Source organism: Rattus norvegicus, chromosome 1 (assembly GCF_021556685.1).
Source record: "Rattus norvegicus strain SHRSP/BbbUtx chromosome 1, alternate assembly SHRSP_T2T, whole genome shotgun sequence".
Classification (NCBI taxonomy): domain Eukaryota; kingdom Metazoa; phylum Chordata; class Mammalia; order Rodentia; family Muridae; genus Rattus; species Rattus norvegicus.
Genome location: NC_141534.1, coordinates 260,455,122 through 260,473,810, shown reverse-complemented (window position 1 = coordinate 260,473,810; position 18,689 = coordinate 260,455,122). Strand labels below are relative to the sequence as shown.

Below are 18,689 nucleotides of genomic sequence, written 5' to 3'. Positions count from 1 at the left end.
CTAATACACTCACCGCACATACACATTCATACTAACTCACTAGTTCACTCACAAACATATTCACACTCACTCACACATTCACTAATACACATTAGGTACTCCACATACATTACACACTAAAATACTCACACACATACTAATACACACACACACACACACCAATACAATCACAAACACATGTATTCACTCATTCACAAATCCACTAATACACTCACACACATACATACTAACTCAGTAATGCACTCACATTCACTCACACATACATACTAATAGACCCACACACTAACTCACTAGTACACTCACAACACTCAGAGAGGGAGGGGGAGGGAGGAGAGGGAGAAGAGAGAGAAAGAGAGAGACAGAGACAGACAAGAGAGAAAGCTAGAAGCTGCTTAAGAGCACAGTTCATATCTTCTGCCTCTAAGTCTCTGCTCTGACACTTTTCTGTGTAACCCCAGGAAGGTTATTTAACCTCCATCATCCAACAGTCCACGGAGATTCTCAGAGTATCAAATAAGAATTACACAGTACAGGTCTCATAAAAATTATTCATTTTCATTTGACCCATATTGAGCAGGGTCAGAGTCCTAGATTGATAATCCAGAGAGATGACCTCCTACTCCTACTCCTCCTCCTACTCCTCCTCCTATTCCTCTTCCTTTCCTTCTGCCTCTTCCTCCTCCTCCTCACCTTCCTTCTCCTCCTCCTCCTCATTGCCTCTTCCTCTTCCTCCTCCCCTCCTTGTTCTCCTCTTCCTCTCCTTCTTCCTCCTCTTCCTCTCCTTCTTCCTCCTCTTCCTCTTCTTTCTCCTCCACTTCCTCTTCTTTCTCCCCTCTCCTTCCTCCTCCTCCTCTTCCTTTCCTTTCTCCTCCTCCTCCTCCTCCTCCTCCTTCCTCCTCTTCCTTCTCCTCGTGTATGAGGCTTGCTCCAGCATCCCCTGGTTAATTACGCTCTACATTCAAGGATCCTAAAAGAAAAATCCTTTCTTGGGTATTTCACGGGCCTTTCCTCCACCCGAGAAGTTTCAATCTATTCCTAACCTCCCTTCCCCCCTCCTCCCATGCTGCCTGATGCTATGATGCCACAATCCAGTCTCTGTGACTTGGCGAAATGTTTCCATGGTGATGAGCAATGATGTCATAAAGGAGGGATTGTTGCAGGGTTGAATGAAATCTGGCACCAGATGGACCTGCCTCCTTACCCAAGAGGAGAGGGAAATGATAAGTTGTGGGTGCTTCCAGAAAACGGGAAAGCAAATCACTCAGTGGATGGTGAGGAAGGAAAGACCCAGTCCTCCACATCGGACGCTGGCAGCCCAAATTGGAAAAGAACGTATTTATTGGACCTCACCAAGACAAAAATCACTTTTCAGCCAAAGAATCAAAGGAAAAATCAAAGAGACATAGCATGAAGAGACCACACCTTCTGGTCTAGAAAGACCCGAGATGACAGTAGCTTCATCCACCCAAGTGTCAAGTAGAAAATGGCTACTGAATAAAAAAGCCAGGGGCTCTTCCTGAGCAGAAGCTTTGACGTCTGTGTGTCTCGTTTAAACAAACAAACAAACGACAAAACCAAACTTCGATCGCTGTGCTTTGAGTAGCAGGCAGCAGAGCAACAAGTCATCCCTGGAAACCACTGCAACTGTCTGTGGCCAAACCACCCAGGATGTGCCTGACCTCAACTGATCCCGAAGCAGGGTTGGCCATGGCTAGTACATGCACAGAAGAGAATGCTCATGAGTAAAGCCAGACATTTACCTTGGCAAGACAGGTTACCTAGGCAGGATCTGGTGATGTCTCCGGCTGGAACTTTCTCTGCCCCCTGGCAGTTCAGCATAACTGAGGGATGGCCATGCGGCAAGTACCAAGGAATTAGGCAGGCCCTTTCCATAAAGGATTTTGCTTGATCCCACAGGAGGGTGTTGGGGCTGGAGCTGTGGACGGTGCCATGGTGATTTTCCCATGTACAAGCAGCTGGTTTTCCAGAAATTTTCCTCTTCCAGAAAGTTCCAGTCCACAGCACATGCCAAGTCCACATACGGCGAACGCACACTTGTACAACCTTCATTGTTATTCATGAACTAACTTCAAAGGGAAGCCTTTTTCTCCATCCAGGAAGCCTGACACACTCTCCTCTGTGCCCACACATGCCTAGAGATGGGGTAACCGCTCTCTTGTTTATAGTAGAGAGCAGGAGGCAGTATTTTCAGATGTCAGCGTGGTCTTAACCAAACCACTTGGCATGTTTAAGAAGAAAGACAGATGGCCGGAGGGCTACGCTCCCAGAATACTCTACAGCCCCCAAGAATATTACAATAGCTGTTGCCATGTTGGCAGGAATGTGTCCTAGCAGTAGCTCCTCTCATCGCTCCTTCGCCATAACACTGAGGGACCTGGCGAACTGGGTTCTTCCTTGATACTCCACCTCCACAACAGTGCGATCTCTGAGAAGGAGCAACTGTGCGGCTGTTCCTCACATAAGCACATGCCCCTAGCAGAACACAGAGGCCAAGGAGCAAGCAAAGCCATACGCCAAGAGCCCTGAGTTCAGCAAATCATCTCTGCCAACTTCAAGCATTTGGAAGCAAAGCCAGTTGTGTATTCATGTGTACAATTGTGTGTGTGTGTGTGTGTGTGTGTGTGTGTGTGTGTGTATGTTGTGTGTACACACTTGCATCTATAAGTTAGAGGCCGAATTCCACTATCGTTCCTCGGGAGCAGTCTAGCTTTTCGAGACAGGGAGTCACATTAGAATTGAGGCTTACGGGTTAGGGTCTCTGCCGCCCCAGAGCTTTGATTACAAGCATGCACCACCAGGCCTGGCTTCATCCATCAGCGCTGGGGATCGAACTCAGACCTTCTGCTTGCTCGTCACGGAGCAGCCTGCCTAAGCCACTTCCTGCTCCCAAAGAAAGCTGAACTATTTTAAGTAATTTTGTGTGGATCGCGTGACCAAGTTAATAGACAAGGACTCTACCCGGAGCACCAAAAGGTGCCATGTGCTAAATTGAGACCCTGGGGCTTTGCAGATTTGCTGTCCTCTGCTGAGAGATGTAGAGAAGCGTGAGCTTCGTCTGGCTTACAAATTCCCTGAAGCGGCCAGCAGTACTTCCTCTCCTTGAAAAGGAGTGCACTGTGCTTCAGGAAGGATCCCTCAAGGGACTGGGCTGCCCTCCTGGGCTGACTCTACCCCTTTCAGTCCCACCTTAAAATCCCCCCTCAGGTTAACTGTTCACAGTGCACTCCAGGCTGGGATCTGGTCAAAAGGTAAATGTCCTCACGGCCTGGCCAAACTGCACTCGCTAATAGCCTGTCACCCAAAGCCACTCTACCACTTGTCTCCCTACACCTCTGGGCCCACCCTTGACCCTGAACCTAAAAGGGTCTTCTCAAGCCTTGAGTCAGCAGAGCTCAATGCATTGTTTTGCAGATGTACCTCTGAGTACCCGCAAGCTCCACCTTTCTCCTTGTCTGTGACAAATGCCTGACTGCCTGAAGTAAAAATTACCTACAGACGCACAGCCAGCACATTCCAGAGGCCTCGGGAAGGTGAGAAGGTTGGGGAGTGGCTGGTGCGCTCTTAGTTACCGAACACCAGAAAAATACAAAAGGAGAAAGCTGGGGTGGCCAGGGTAAAGGGAAAAGCTACTGGCTCACTCAGCAGTGGCCTGTGTATGCTGAAAGTCTATCCTGGTTGCTCAGCAACCAAAAGAAAGCGTTTCAGAGAGCAAGGGGCTAATTGGACAAATGAATTAATTAGACATTTCCGGAGTCAATGTAAATGACAACAGGCTTGGGTGGTCACTGTTCTTGTTAGACATTTCTGGTTTCCCCCATCCCTACCTGAGCACTGGTCTGGCAAATACTGGATAGAGAGGAGAACCATGTAAGAATGTGTCAGGAGATACTTGGAGGGTCAGGCAATGGGTAGACCCTGTGACCTGGAGACACTGAACTAGATGACCTTTGAGTTCTCTTCTGCCTCTTGATATTTGATCAGTGTTTGCACTGCAAGGGAGGGGGGCGGGGAAGGAGTAAAGCCCCATTCAAGCACCCTGAAGGTGACTTAATAACTGGCCTCCCCACTGACCCATGGGGTTTCCCTTTGCTGTATTTAATGCCAGCAGCTCCCCTTGAAAGCAGATAGACTGGGGGGAGCTGTTAGGGAGTTTGTGTGGGAAATGAGATATTTTGTTGGCGGCTGCCTTCCCCCCCTTGCTCTGCTCTGCTTCCCCTGTTGGCTTCCTTTAATCACAGCAGACCCCCACTGCTTGCTCTAATGATGGAGAGAACCTCTACTGTGCAGGAGAGGGAGCAGGCAAGAGGCACTGCTGGTGAGATCGATTCAGGCAGAGGGAGAGCATGGTGACCAACCGACTCCAGAACCAGAAGGAGAGAGGCAATGTGGACTTCTGCTTCAGGAAGCAATTTCTGCTGGTTTCCCCATGGGAACTGCTACACCTCTCTGAGCCTCTATGTCCATCCTGCAACGCAGGGAGACAGCATTTGCTGACGCACTGAGGCTGATCAATGTGACTGCTATTTAATTACACGTCTCCCTTATTGAACATGACTAAAGTCTGTCTATAATTACAGACACTAAGAGCAAATATGTCATTAGACCATGCCTCTGTGACCCTGACTCCACCCTCCATTTCTACCTCCCCTTGGTTGCCCCCATACACACATACGGGTTCACCTCACCCCCAGTTCTCCTCATCCTGTTACTCACCTAGAAACACACACAGCCAAGCAGTTTAAGAGAACAGGGGCACAGGTGTGCCCAATGGGGAAAGAGGAGAAACTGAAGTGGGCTCTGCACCTAGCATCCAGGAGAATTCAGGTCAGGTAAGGGGCCCCCATGAGGCATGCTGTGGTCATCAGCCACACCTTGTTTGTAGTGCTGGGCCTGGTTACTGAAGCCACCAGGCCTTGGGTGCTTCTCTTTACCACAAGGCTTACCTCACAAGAAACTTCATCAAGTCTCCATGAGGATTGATCAGATGCTGGAGAAGGTCACACTTCACGTCAGGCACACACTAGGGGCTCAGTAAGTGCTGTCCAGGAATGATATCAGATCAAAACAAGCTTGAATGACATAGAGCTGATTTCCTTGCCTCCAGCCTCTTGGCCTCTCCCAACCCCCACTCTAAGCTTCGACTTCTGTATGATTAATGTAGGAGACTCAACAGCCTTACACCCTAAAAGGCTTTTTTGCCTTGTTTGGCCTCCACCCTGCTGCTAAACATGGCATGAACCCCACAGTCTAACTCTTTTCCTCACAGTTTCCTCATCCATAAAGTAGAAAGTAATTCGTCCCAGCTCTTAAAGTCGCTGAGACAGGAAAATAAAAAAGGCACAAGGCAAAGTCCCAAGATCAGTATGCCTATGTCGAGGACTTCCAGTCACTAGTGATTCTTGACTCCAAGGACTCCTTTTGGCCCTACTGTTGGGTAGATTTCAAGTTCCCAGAAAACCAAGAGTGGAGTGGAATTGTAGTCAACTCCTTAAGTGTGGAGACACAGTTAGGAACCAGCTTATCATAGTTTAGAAACCATTCACAGCAGGTCTCTGTGATAGCCCCAGGGGCTCAGACTCTTGAATGCTTAGACCCCATGGAGTGAAACTGAGAAAGATTGAAAGGATTGGGAGACTTGACCTTGTTAGAGTAGGCGGGGTCTTGTTGAAGGAAGTGTGTCACTGGGGGTTGGCTTTGAGGTCTCCAAAGCTCACTCCAGGCTCAGTCCCTTATTCTTATCTGCTGCCTACAGATCGGGATGTGCAGCTCCCAGATACTGCTCACCTCTCTGTCTGCCTCCTGCTATGATGGTAATGGACTAACCCTCTAAAATGATGAACAAGCCAGTAAGCAGCATCCTTCCATGGCCTCTGCATCGGCTCCTGAATCCAGGTTCCTGCCCTGCTTGAGTGAGTTCCTGTGCTGACTTCCTTCAACGGTGGACTATGATGTACAAGTCTAAGCCAAATAAACCCTTTCCTCCCTAGATTGTTTTTGGTCATGGTGTTTTAGCAGACCAATAAGAACCATAACTAGAACAGACTGCATGTTCAAAGCATAATTGCCTAGCCAGTCATCATGTCCTTTAATGTCAATGACAAGTCTGAGAAACGTGCGCTCGGTGGTAAGATACCTATGTCTTAAATTCAGCACTCCACAAGCTTCCCCTATATGCCAACCTCATGATCCTCTTCTAGGAACAAAGGAAAAAAAGAATGGCTAGCAAAGGGATGGGGAAAGGCTTCAGGGAAGAGCTGGAAAATCCAAGTGCTAGCACGGAGAGTGAGAAGAGAATTCAGCTGCCTTGAGAGAGACAGAATGGTAAGAATCATCTCCTAGGTGTTTAAGAGCTATGGCTGCATGAAGGAATCAGATAGTAACAGTGGTTCCAGAACAATGTATGTGCCATTAGTGCTACTGAGTTATACACTTAAAATGATTCAGGTGACAGTGACATATTAGGCATTTTTAAGACATGGAAATAAATAAAGTCAATGTGAAGGGAAAGGACAAAGCAGTAATCTTCCCACGTCCCCTTTTACCAAACCAAAGAAAATCCTCTTAGAAGCATCTGACCAGCAGAGATTGGAGCCAGCACTGGCTCTCACCTTGTAGGAGCTTGGCAAAGCTCAGATAGGAAAAAACTAAAAAACAGAAATCTCTGGCCATTGATACCAGCCCATCTCTACCTGACAGCTGGAAAAGAATGAGCAAACAGCACAGGTATGAATTTATATGTCCCAATCTAAAACACCTCTCAAAACAGCCCCAATGTGTACACAAGACCTTCATTGACCGTTCGATGATCTAACTTAAAATTGCAAAGGCTTCTTAAACACTGTTGAAGAAATAAGAATGGAGATAAGAGTCCTTTCCTTAGGATGTTCCCTAGGGACAGTTAGGATAGAAGAAGTTGTTCAGCAGAGGTACAATGTGGGGAAGGGGATACAGTGGGTGAACACAGATAGCCCTTTGCACCCCTTGCTTTCCTCGTTTTGCTTCAGGCGAATGGTTGGTACAGACCCTCATGTTGAGAAGTAACCCAAGCCCTGAGGTATTTCTCATCTTCTCTGAAGTTCCACCCTGGCTAAATGTTAGCCCATAGTGGCCCTTATCTTCTGGCTGCAAATGCATAAGAAACAGTGATCAGCCCACAGACAGTCAGGACAGACTATAAAAAGCAAGAAGATAAAGTTTCGGCTAAAATCTGAAAACAGGATAACAAGCAATCTGTCTTAGTGATGTCAGGACAGCTGAGCACAAGGTGCGTCGCTGTGTAGATGAGCATCATCTGCCCCAGTTTCAAGCCACCCGCTGTCCTTTGAAGTTGTGCTCTCCCATCTCTGAAGGAACATCTAAAGGGACTGGATAATTCTCTGTGTTTTCATCATCAGTATCCATTTAATTTGTCTTTTTAATAATAGCCATTCTATGCAGGGTGTGATTTTGAGCATATCTTCCTATACTCGTTGACCATTTCTGTCCTTTTTTAAAAAAATGTGTATAGAACTTTGTGTGTGTGTGTGTGTGTTTGTGTGTGTGTGTGTGTGTGTGTGTAGTGTGTGTGTTATATGTATGTGTAAGTATGAACTTTTACACATGTGCATGCACCTACGGAGGCCAGAGAAGGACATCGGGTGTCACAGTCAATCACTCTCTACCTTGATTTTATGAGACGGACTCTCTGTGAACCTGGAGCTCGGCTGACTGGCCAGAGAGCTCCAAGAATCCACCTCCTCTACCTCACCACGACCCAACACTAGGGTAACAGCTCCATGCTGCTATACATGGCTTTCACATGCTGCTGAGAATCAGAACTTAAGTCCCCAAGCTTGTGAGACCACCACTATATGCCCCAGGGGAGGCATCTCCCCAGACTCCTTGTATGTCTTCATTTGGAGAACACATTTCAATCATTCTCCCATTTTAACTGGACAGTTCAATGGTTTAATCGTTGAATTACGTTTCTTACATACATGAGTACGAATATCTGAATAGTTCTCAATTTTAGCTGCTGTGGAAAAGAATATCAGGGCTCTTCTAAAACTAAGAATAGAACTATGTATGATCTAGTTATACATATTACTGGGCATTTATTTATCCAATGGAAATAAAATTAGTATATCAAAGATATACCTATATCCCCATATTTACTATAGCACTATCTATATGAGTTAAGGTAAGGAATCTGCTACTGTAGCCAATGGCAGACGAATGGATAAAAGAAAATATGGTACGTACAATAGAACATGACTTAGCTATAAAAATGGACCTGCAGCACCACGGAAGGAACTGGAAGACATTATCGAGTGAAATAAGATAAGCACACAAATCTCTGTCACATGCTCTCCTTCCTACATTGAAATCCTAGAGGAAAACGGCATTGAATAAGGAGGCTGGGAAAGTAAGAGGAGGGCAGAGATGCAGAGGTTCGATAACAGCTGAGAACACAATTAAATAGGAGGGGTAACTACCAGGATTCCACATCGCATGGGGGTGACCACAGGTTACATAATTTATTATATCTCTCAAACCAGCTAGAAAAGAGACTTCAAAGTTTCCCACACACAAATAAATGAAATACACATGAGGAGACAGAAATGGTCGTCATCCTGACCTAACCGTCACACTAGGGTACGGTGTCACTGCACTGCGCCCTATAAGTAGAAACAATCCTTGTCTACTGAAAAGTGTTTCTGAAATGGAGTTGTGAACAACCAGTACCTCAGATTAGAGACAAAGGGAAGGTTGTGGATAAACCTTGGCTGGTTCCTCTGACAAGTGCTGGACTGTCCCCTGTAGTACGAATTTCTCTGCAGGGCTCTCTCTTCTTCCAATGCCAGAGACCTCCAAGACAGCAAACAATATACCTTTCATCTACATTAACACACTAAACTCCTAGAAGACTAAAAAATGCCTCGTCAGAGGCATGCCCACTGTCAGGGAGGCCAGGCTAAGCTTCAGGACCTCTCTATCTGATAATGACCACATATTCCTACTTGGGAATATCTCCTACCATCAGGGTAGGCAGCTTGCCAAGCACTTTAAGCTTAGAATTTAGACAGGCAAAAATAATCATCAAAACAGAGATTACTATCCTGATGTTGTAAGGGAGATAATGGGGTCTGCTAATAGTACCTTGTTGGAAAGCACATACACACACGGCTGCCTGATCACGGGTAGATCTAAGGTTCAAAGCAAGGCCCCTCTGGTCCAAGTGTTCCCAGCTACGAAAGACTATGGCCATCACCACAAGTATCATGTGTTCACGAAGCACTGGGCTGGGATTACTCCTTATGGTTAGCGTTCACACAGCACGGCCGCACCGATATCTGTGCTTGCCCGCATGGATGATGTAAGAATTCCACAACTCCACACAAAAGTTCTACATGAATAGATCATTCTGTACTCTTTCTAGTTCTGCAACATTGTCAACAAATAATTTATACTTCAAGGGGACCTCAGAGAAGGCAATTCTTTGCCCAAAGTAATACTATATGTATTTCTCACTTTAAAAAAAGCCCAAAGTCCTTCCTATTCTCCCTCAAAATCCCATCGCAAACATTAGCAACTCTATAATTTAATGACAGTAGCTGCCCCTAAATATGCCTGTGCACTTGTAGCTTGCCATGTCCTCTCCAGTACAGGACTTCAGCTGATCCTTGCCATCACACAAACAGGAAAGCCTGCATCTCAAACGCCGGTTATTTTATACCGGCATTAGGTCTCTAGCTGTGGGCGGTAAGAAGGCTGACCTTCAATTTCAGTTTAGCTATCACCAAAAAGATTGCCCTTCGGTGTCCCTTTGAGCACAGATCCATGCAGAGCTCAGCTCATCTAGGTAACAATTATAAGCTCTCAGCATGTCACCGCCACCATTCACAATGGTCTCACTTGAACATAGATCAGATACTATATAACAATTACAGACTCAAGTAATAAAGGACACCAGGGTTGTTTCAACATGGACAGGAACCAACTGCATGTACAGAAGACTGACTATGCCTAAAGCTATACAACACACACACACGCACGCGCACATGCACACACACACACATTCCTGTGTACACACACACAAACACATTCCTGCACCCACACACAAATACATTCCTGTACACACTCACACACAATCCTGTATACACACACACATTTCTGTACACACACACATTCCTGCGCCCGTGCACACATGCACACACACACACACATTCCAGTACACACACACACACATTCCTGTATGCCCACACACATACACATTCCTGCATACACACACACACATATTCCTGCACACACACATATTCCTGTATGCACACACACATACACATTCCTGTACACACACACATACACACACATATTCCTGCACATTCACACACATTCCTGTGTACACACATGCACACACACACATTCCTGTGTACACACACACAAACACATTCCTGCACCCACACACAAATACATTCCTGTACACACACACATTCCTGTACACACACACATTCCTGTACACACACACATTCCTGTGTGTGTGTGCACGCACACACACACACATTCCTGCACACACACACATTCCTATATGCACATACACATACACATTCCTGTATACACATACATACACATTCCTGTATACACACACACACACACACACATATTCCTGCACACACACATACACATTCCTGTATACACACACACACACACACACATTCCTGCACACACACATATACATTCCTGTATACACACACACACATATTCCTGCACACACATACACATTCCTGTATACACACACACACATTCCTGTGTGCACACACACATACACATTCCTGTATACACACACACATTCCTGTATACACACACACACATATTCCTGCACACACATACACATTCCTGTATACACACACACACATTCCTGTGTGCACACACATACACATTCCTGTATACACACACACACATTCCTGTGTGCACACACACATACACATTCCTGTATACACACACACACATTCCTGTATGCACACATATTCCTGTATACACACACACACAAACACACACACACAATCCTGTACACACACACACACACACACACACACACATTCCTGCACACACACACACAGACTCCCCACTATTCCTTGTCCTCGGTTACTGAGAAAAAGACACACAGATGAACCCTTTCCTCCCAGGTAAACTTCCACAGGCATCCCTCAATCCACTGCTAAACTCAGGCTTCCTTGGCTCAGAGGAATCGTCCAGGGAGAAGGACTTTCCTCTCCTGCCTGCCTACATTCATGTTGTAACAATGGCATTTCATACAATATAATCAACTCTGCCCCAAATTCCATTTTCTAAAAAATTCATAAGTGCACAAGAAAGGAAAAGAAACACCAAACAAAACCAGAAGAGGAAAAGGCACTCTTGAAATGAATTCAACTGCAGAAGCTCATGTTCCTGCAGGCACAGTAGATATTAATAATTCAACAAAATATTACAGTAATTACTATACTCTGTAAAATCACAACAGTGCACTTTAGCACACAACTCCTACCAATCTTCCTGAAACTGCCATTAATAAATAAAGCACAATTCCCCATATTAAATTTGTTGTTTAAAAGCTAAATATTTTATCAGAACTAATATGTTTTAAATACAGTCTAAACCAAGGAAATTCCCTGACCCTAGATTTCTCCCCCACTTTTAAGTGAAATTCCATCTACCCAGTTAGGGCAAAAATTAACTTGAACTCTTCAAGAAAACACAGAGTGGTGGGCCTTGAAGGCCCCTGTTGAGAGGCCTGGGCACCACTCAGCTGAAATGCACTGCAGGAATCCGATTAGGCTGCTCAGGAAAACTGAGAAGGGAAAGAGGTCAAAATTCATTCTTTTAGAATGTGAATCTGAACTTCCCCGTTTAGCTTCAGAACGAGAAGTCATGAATCATAAAAAAAAGGGGGGGGGGGGAGGCGGCGCAAGCAGCAATCAAAAAGATCTATCTAAGACAAGCTTTGAGTGTGTGCACAAGAAGCTAAAAGCCGAAATACAAGTGAGCCACGCCTCATACCGGAATTAGGTTTCCGAAAATAATGTACTGCTTCCTATTGTTAAAGTTCTGGCCATTTTACCTGCTGCATACCAGTTAGTGTTTCCTGGAAGGACAGAAAAGGGAAGGGAGGGAGGGAGGGAGGAAAGAAGGAGGGAGGGAGGGAGGGAGGGAAGGAGGGAGGGAGGGAGGGAGGGAGGGAGGGAGGGAGGGAGGGAGGGAGGGAGGAAGGGGAAGGGAAGGGAAGAAGGAAAGAAGGAAGGAAGAAAAGAAGGAAGGAAGGAAGGAAGGAAGGAAGGAAGGAAGGAAGGAAGGCAGGCAGGCAGGCAGGAAGGCAGGCAGGAAGGCAGGCAGGCAAGCTACAAATAAACAACCAGGACTTCAACCATATTTCCTCACACATAGTCAAGGAACATGGGCTTGAACCTGACTGCAGCCGGGCTCAGCTCAGGGGTTGTACAAAGCCAGGCCGAGCTCAGCTGAGCTGGTCTGGGCTGACAATGTCCGTGTTCTGCTTGTCCCTTATCCTCCTCCAGACCAGGATAATCCTGGCATGTTTTTCCCATGTTGCTGCAGATATGTGATTGATGATACAAACACATAGGCCTCTTGACAACACTTTGAATGGGTGTGATAGCCACGTCACAACTCCACCTCTTCTTTTGCTTACCCACGTTGTCACAGGGCCGGGAGGACTGAGAAGGGAGAATGCACTGGGATACACACACACACACACACACACACACACACACACACACACACACACATATGTATATGTATATATATATGCACACACATATATATATATATACAAAGTATATTGTGTTCTTATATAAAAAGATTCTTACGAACCCCAGTCCTGTATAAAGCAGAGGTATACTGATAATTTTTAAATAATAATAACTAAGTTAGTTAGAGAAGAAACCCCACCTACAATACTGCAAATGCCCAAAGATAAAGAGAGCTACAGAAAGGAGTAAAGAATTGCAGTCACATGGTCAACTACATGTGGGACAGCTAACTGTCCCTTCAGTAGGTGTCTTCCTGCCCACCCCACTGCCACCCCTACAGTATGTTTTCCCAGCCTCCGTCCTTTTGCTCCTCTAGCTCATAGGGTATCCGGGGTGATTCTTTTAAAGTAAATTAAGCACCATCTGTCTTCGTTGGGATTTCTTTTGCTGCATGGAGACACCATGACCACAGCAACCCTTATGAAGGACAACATTGAACTGGGGCTGGCTTACAGTTTCAGAAATTTAGCCCACTGTCATCATGGCAGGAAACATGGCAGCATGCAAGCAGACAGGGTGATGGAGAAGCAGCTGAGAGTTCAACATCCAGATCAGCAGGCGGCAGGAAGGGAACTGAGACCTCCAAGCACCCCCCAGTGACCCACCTCCTGCATCCCTCCAACAAGGCTACACCTCCTAACAGTCTCACTCCCTGGTGACCAAGCATCCAAGCACATGAGTCTACTGGGGACCATTCCTATTCACACCACCACATCATTCTCCTAGACATTCTCCAAGTCACTGTGAGGACAACACTGACCTTTCTCACCCCCTCAGGGACCGTGCTCCCTGCTACAGAGTCCATGTGATTAGAACATCCCATTGTTTCCCCTTCAACTCCCTGCTGTCCGCCATCGTTCCTTCGATTTCTCAGCTCTACTTCTGCTTCTCCTCAGAGAACTTCGATGTCCCCATGAGGTCTTTGGCATGCCACATACCTCCCCATCAAAGCACTGCCAAGAGCCCAGCATTGACAGCTGAAGTACACACAAATATGTGCCGAACAGTGAGTGGTCCTGTAGCTTCAGATGTGTGAAGTAAAGCCCACACCTACTGTTCTGGGTGTATTTTATATCTAGTGTGTCTGGACAGTAAGAGGCAATGGTGTTCAGTGTGATGACCTTCACAGAACAGGGCAGACTTTGCCTGAATCTATTGTCAATGCGCCAGGCTTCATCAGAGAACTGCACACTTTTCATCAGAACAACATCACAGGACTTCCATACCTCTTTCTCACCTTCATTGGTCCCTGGATGGGAAGGGGGGACACATATACACAAAACTAGTAGAGGATACAAAAAAAAAAAAACCCAAGCAACCAAAGTTCTTCACAGATACAGGGCACATTGTTTCTCTACCCTAAAGTTTTATGTCCAGAAGAACCATCAAGCCAAGGAAAGAGGAAATAAAATTTCAGACCATCGGGATGGTTTAAATGCATCTCTTGATACTGAGTGACCATATGATTTATCCTCCAAGTCAAGATCTTTTGAGAGCTAAAAGAAAATGATTAAAATGATGTTGGTACAAATATGAGCAAGGACACACACACACACACACACACACACACACACACACACACAACAAAGAATGAAATCTCAGAAGCAGAATACAGGTCCAAGAGTAAAACAAATGGAAGAAAATGTGCCCAGAGAGAATGGAGTCAGTACAATTAGAATATCCAGCTAACATGCGTCAATGCAGAAGAGGAAGTCTCTTCTGTCTATACGGAACGCAAAACACACAGAGACACAAGATAGAACAAAATGCCTTGCGAGAAAGTTAGAGCAAAGCTGCCCAGGGCTACGAGCCTACAAGCCTAGCTACCCAAGACACAGACAACAGGATCTCAAATGAGATCAGAACACATCCTGTCCAATGACACTGGCTTGCTAATAAGGGATGGCATTGTTTTCAATCACACTACTAGGTCTTGTTGAAATAATGATGTCACTACTCTTAATATTTCATTTTACTTTTAATTCACGGTAGTCTTGCTCAATACTCACAAGCAAATCTGTGTCCTGCCTCACACTCTACCATGTAACGTCTGTCCCACATGTGCTCACCACACATGAAACCATAGGTTTGGGTTGTTAAGATCTACCATGTGGGGGTTCTGCATGCGCTGTGTTCCTGGGCACAAACTAAGTGCTCCCCAAATAACCCTTTATCTGAACGGAAACAGACAGAGCAATCAATACAGGTCAAGTTGTGGAACAAATCGTTTTTTTACAAACATCAAATTATCGTCCATCTGGAAATTTTATTATATCAGACGTAACTAGAAATAAAGTGTGCATCATGTTTGGAATGCAAATCTCTGGGTCTGCATACCAGAGTTTGTGAGTTGCATGAGTCGCTTGTATTGAAGAAGGTAGAAGAAAAGGGGGGCTATGCCCAGCCTCAAATCTGTGGGTTAGGGACTTCCTGCTCCCTGAAGAATGAACAAGAGGGCTGTAAACCAGTCCCTTGCGTTCATATCACCCAAGTTCCGTTCAAAATGCTGTGCATTTTCTGATTTAACTGAATCGAAAAGGGGCCCCAGAGGACTGCTGCTATGCCATGAATACATAGATGATTGACATTTACTTTGTCCTGGCGTGGGACCTCGCTTGTTTATGCAACATTCTTTTTTCATTTTACAGATTGGGAGTGGGGGTGGGGGATTCAAGACAAGTCAAATATCTTGATTAGCATTGCACTAAAGCAAACAAATTTATTGAATGAATTAGTAAAAGAATAAATAGAAATACATCGGCTTAGGTAAGACCAATCTTTCGATGCTTGAAAGAAGAATTTTCTAATTTGAAAGCCATAACTCCTTCTCCTTGCTGATAATGTGGCTAATTTTAAAGAGGAGCGCTCACAACTTTTATTTATAAACTAAGCTCCTATGCCTCAATGAGGCTCAAGTTCCATAGACCTGAGAAGCAGGTGACTTACTAACAAAAGTTCATGTGAATAAGGAACACAAACCAGAAAGCCCCAAGCCCAAAGCAACATTCTCACCAATATATCATGAGGTCCTTCTGTGATGTGATCTGAGGCAGAAAAAGCTAATGCTGATCCCAATGGCTCCTTCCATTATAAGGAAGCCTAAGAAGAGAGGAATCTTCTTTTAGGTAGATGCAGTTAAATGCCCAAATATCAGGGGGGTTAGGCATTGTGAAGACCAAGAACACACCCTGAGTAGGAATGACTCCTCACCTCTGAGAAATAGAACTGAAAGGTCATTTGGACGCGTGGGTCCCCTCCTAAAAGCCACTGGGCTCCTTCATTCAAAAGAATTCTGGGGACTCTTTAGAGGGTATAAATGCTAGAGCCTCAGAGGGCCTGTGACAGCTGCTGCTCCCCCTACTGGTGCTGCTGCTTCTGCTTCTGCTTCTGCTGCTGCTGCTGCTGCTGCTGCTGCTGCTGCTGCTGCTGCTGCTGCTGCTGTTGGTGGCAGTGGTGGTGGTCCCTGCTGTTGCTTCTGCTACTGCTGGATTGTTTTGACAGATTGCTGGTTGGAGACACCCTGACAATGGAGAATGGGCTTGCCCCAAGGAACACTTCAGCAGGAAGTAGTCTAAGGAGGTCTACGTTTCCTTTCTCCTCTAACCTTCTGTTCTAGAAGTGTTACCTAGTGTTCCTACCTAGTGTTCAAGAGGTTGTAAGAGATTGGGGTAGAATAAGGTTGGAAGGATGATAGATAAAAGAACCCAATAAAGTAGCTCAAAAAAGTACACCAACAGTTATTAGCTCCTTAACTTTTGGTGGGATTGCGTACCACCTTCTTGCCAGGTATGCTGGAATTTTATCTTGCTGGAGCTTGTGGAAGTTTGTGCTGGCTGTCACAATCACTGTGAGCTCATTTATGGTTGCGTCTTTTTATGTCCGGAAAACAGTTTTCTTGATGTTACTCATCACCTCTAGCTCTTACAATCTTCCACCACCAACAACAACAACCACCTTCCACAAAAGATCTTTGAGCCTTGGAGTAAGATACACATGTCCAATTTGGGGCTGAGTAGGAAGTCTACAGTCTTTTGTTCTCTGCACAGTGACCAGTTCTCAGACTCACTGTTAACTGCCACCTACCTCAAAAGAAAGTTTCTCTAATGGAGGTTGAGGAATATTCTTATCTATGTGAATATCAGTAAGTCACTGGAAGACATTTTGATACAATTTAGCAGTGTAATTGTATTGTATTTTCCTCTGGGCTCAGGATCTAGCTAACCAAAGGCCCAGGTAATAGTGCCAGATAGATAGATAGATAGATAGATAGATAGATAGATAGATAGATAGATAGATAGAGACATAGAGACATAGAGACATAGAGACATAGAGACATAGAGACAGAGACATAGAGACATAGGGACATAGATAGAGACATAGAGACATAGAGACATAGATAGATATAGATATAGATATAGATATAGATATAGATGATATAGATATAGATAGATATGGTTTCATCTTATTGGCCTTAGAACCAATCAGAAAGTAGTTGGTTACTCACAGAGCGTTTGTGCCACTATGACGCCAATGGACCTATCTTTTCAGGCCAGCCATTGCTGTAGCTTACTTTGTTCACAGGTAGGTGAGACTGAAGCCTTCTTTTCTCCTCCAGTAGCATGCTTAGCACATTCTAGCATCATGAACACTCACCATAGGGACAGAGCTTGCAGTTAAATAGCAACTTGATGTCTCTGTGTTCTATGACTTAAGCATCTAGTGTTTTCAGCAACAGGGTCATGATGCCAAATTTTAGTACAGTGCTGGCAATCTCCTGTAATTCTTGGGGTCAATGTGACCCCATTTGGAAATGACACAAAAAGGTAACCCATTCCTGGTTCTGTGATTTATATTTGCTGGCATGGGATGTTTAAATACCCCCAAAACAAGATTCTTTAAGTATGAGAAAAATTCCTAACTTAATATGACAGATACCTTTATGTACTAATTTACTAAGCCACGGGGCACTCAAATATTTGGTTAATCATGATTTTGTGAGGGTGTTCCTGGGTAGTGTTAACATTTTAGTCAGTCAGTCAGTAATCTGAATAATGCATATGGTCTTTCCTCACACAACATGTCTCATCAAACCCACCCAAGGCCCAAATGTAATACAAGGCTGAGGAATAAGGAATTTTTTTCTCTGTGCCTCGCCGGTCTTCTCCTGCCTCTGTGCTTGGTCTTGGTCAGGAATTTGCACCGTCTGTCCTGCTGCTTGGTATTTGGAGTAGAATATCTGTTGTCCTGGGTCTTCAGATTCTCAACGACGCAGCTTTGACTTCTCAGCCACCAAAATGGCAGAAACCAAATCCCCATAGTGAATATACCATTAGCTCTGATTATGTAGAAGAACCACATTAATGACTTGAAAGTAAGTTAAGATTTCTCCAGAAACAAGGGTTTAATTTAAGTAGGACATTTGGGAGATAATCTCTGGGAAGTCTGATAGGGAAGTCAGGGACTAAAGAAGGGATGGAGGGGAGACAAAAAGCAAGCATGCTGCCAGGGGAAACAACTGGGGCTTACTACACTGGGAATTTTGGGAGACTGTAAAAAGGAAAACAAAAAACAAAAAAGCAAAAAACTGCCCCAGAGTATTCCTATTCCTCCCTATGTCCACCAGTGACTAAGGAATGGCTTCAACTCAGGCAATGCCCGATTTGACAAAAGCAAAACTTCAGTGGCCACAGAAAGCTGGTGGGCCCTAATAGCCCCTGTTGGGCAAACAGCTTGTTACTCATATTTGGAAGGCAGGCTACATTGCTAATAAATAACAATGTTGAAAAATGGACAGGATACCAACAGTATACCAAGAGACACACAACTTGGCCATCTCCCATCTTGGTGGCTATAGACTAATAC

General features: G+C 45.0%; 1 protein-coding gene and 1 long non-coding RNA gene across 3 annotated transcripts in view; one reads left to right on the top strand and one right to left on the bottom strand.

Annotated features, from left to right (window-relative positions):
* Positions 1-18,689, bottom strand: part of Sorcs3 (sortilin-related VPS10 domain containing receptor 3) — a 618,610-nt gene that overhangs the window by 587,544 nt on the left and 12,377 nt on the right.
* LOC120100051 (uncharacterized) lies at positions 1,151-6,007 on the top strand. 2 transcript variants are annotated; one of them, XR_015648224.1, is made up of 3 exons: positions 1,151-2,595; positions 3,433-3,551; positions 5,774-6,007. It is a non-coding gene; the product is annotated as an uncharacterized LOC120100051 (long non-coding RNA). The 2 variants fall into 2 exon arrangements; XR_015648223.1 differs by having other exon boundaries at positions 1,154-3,269.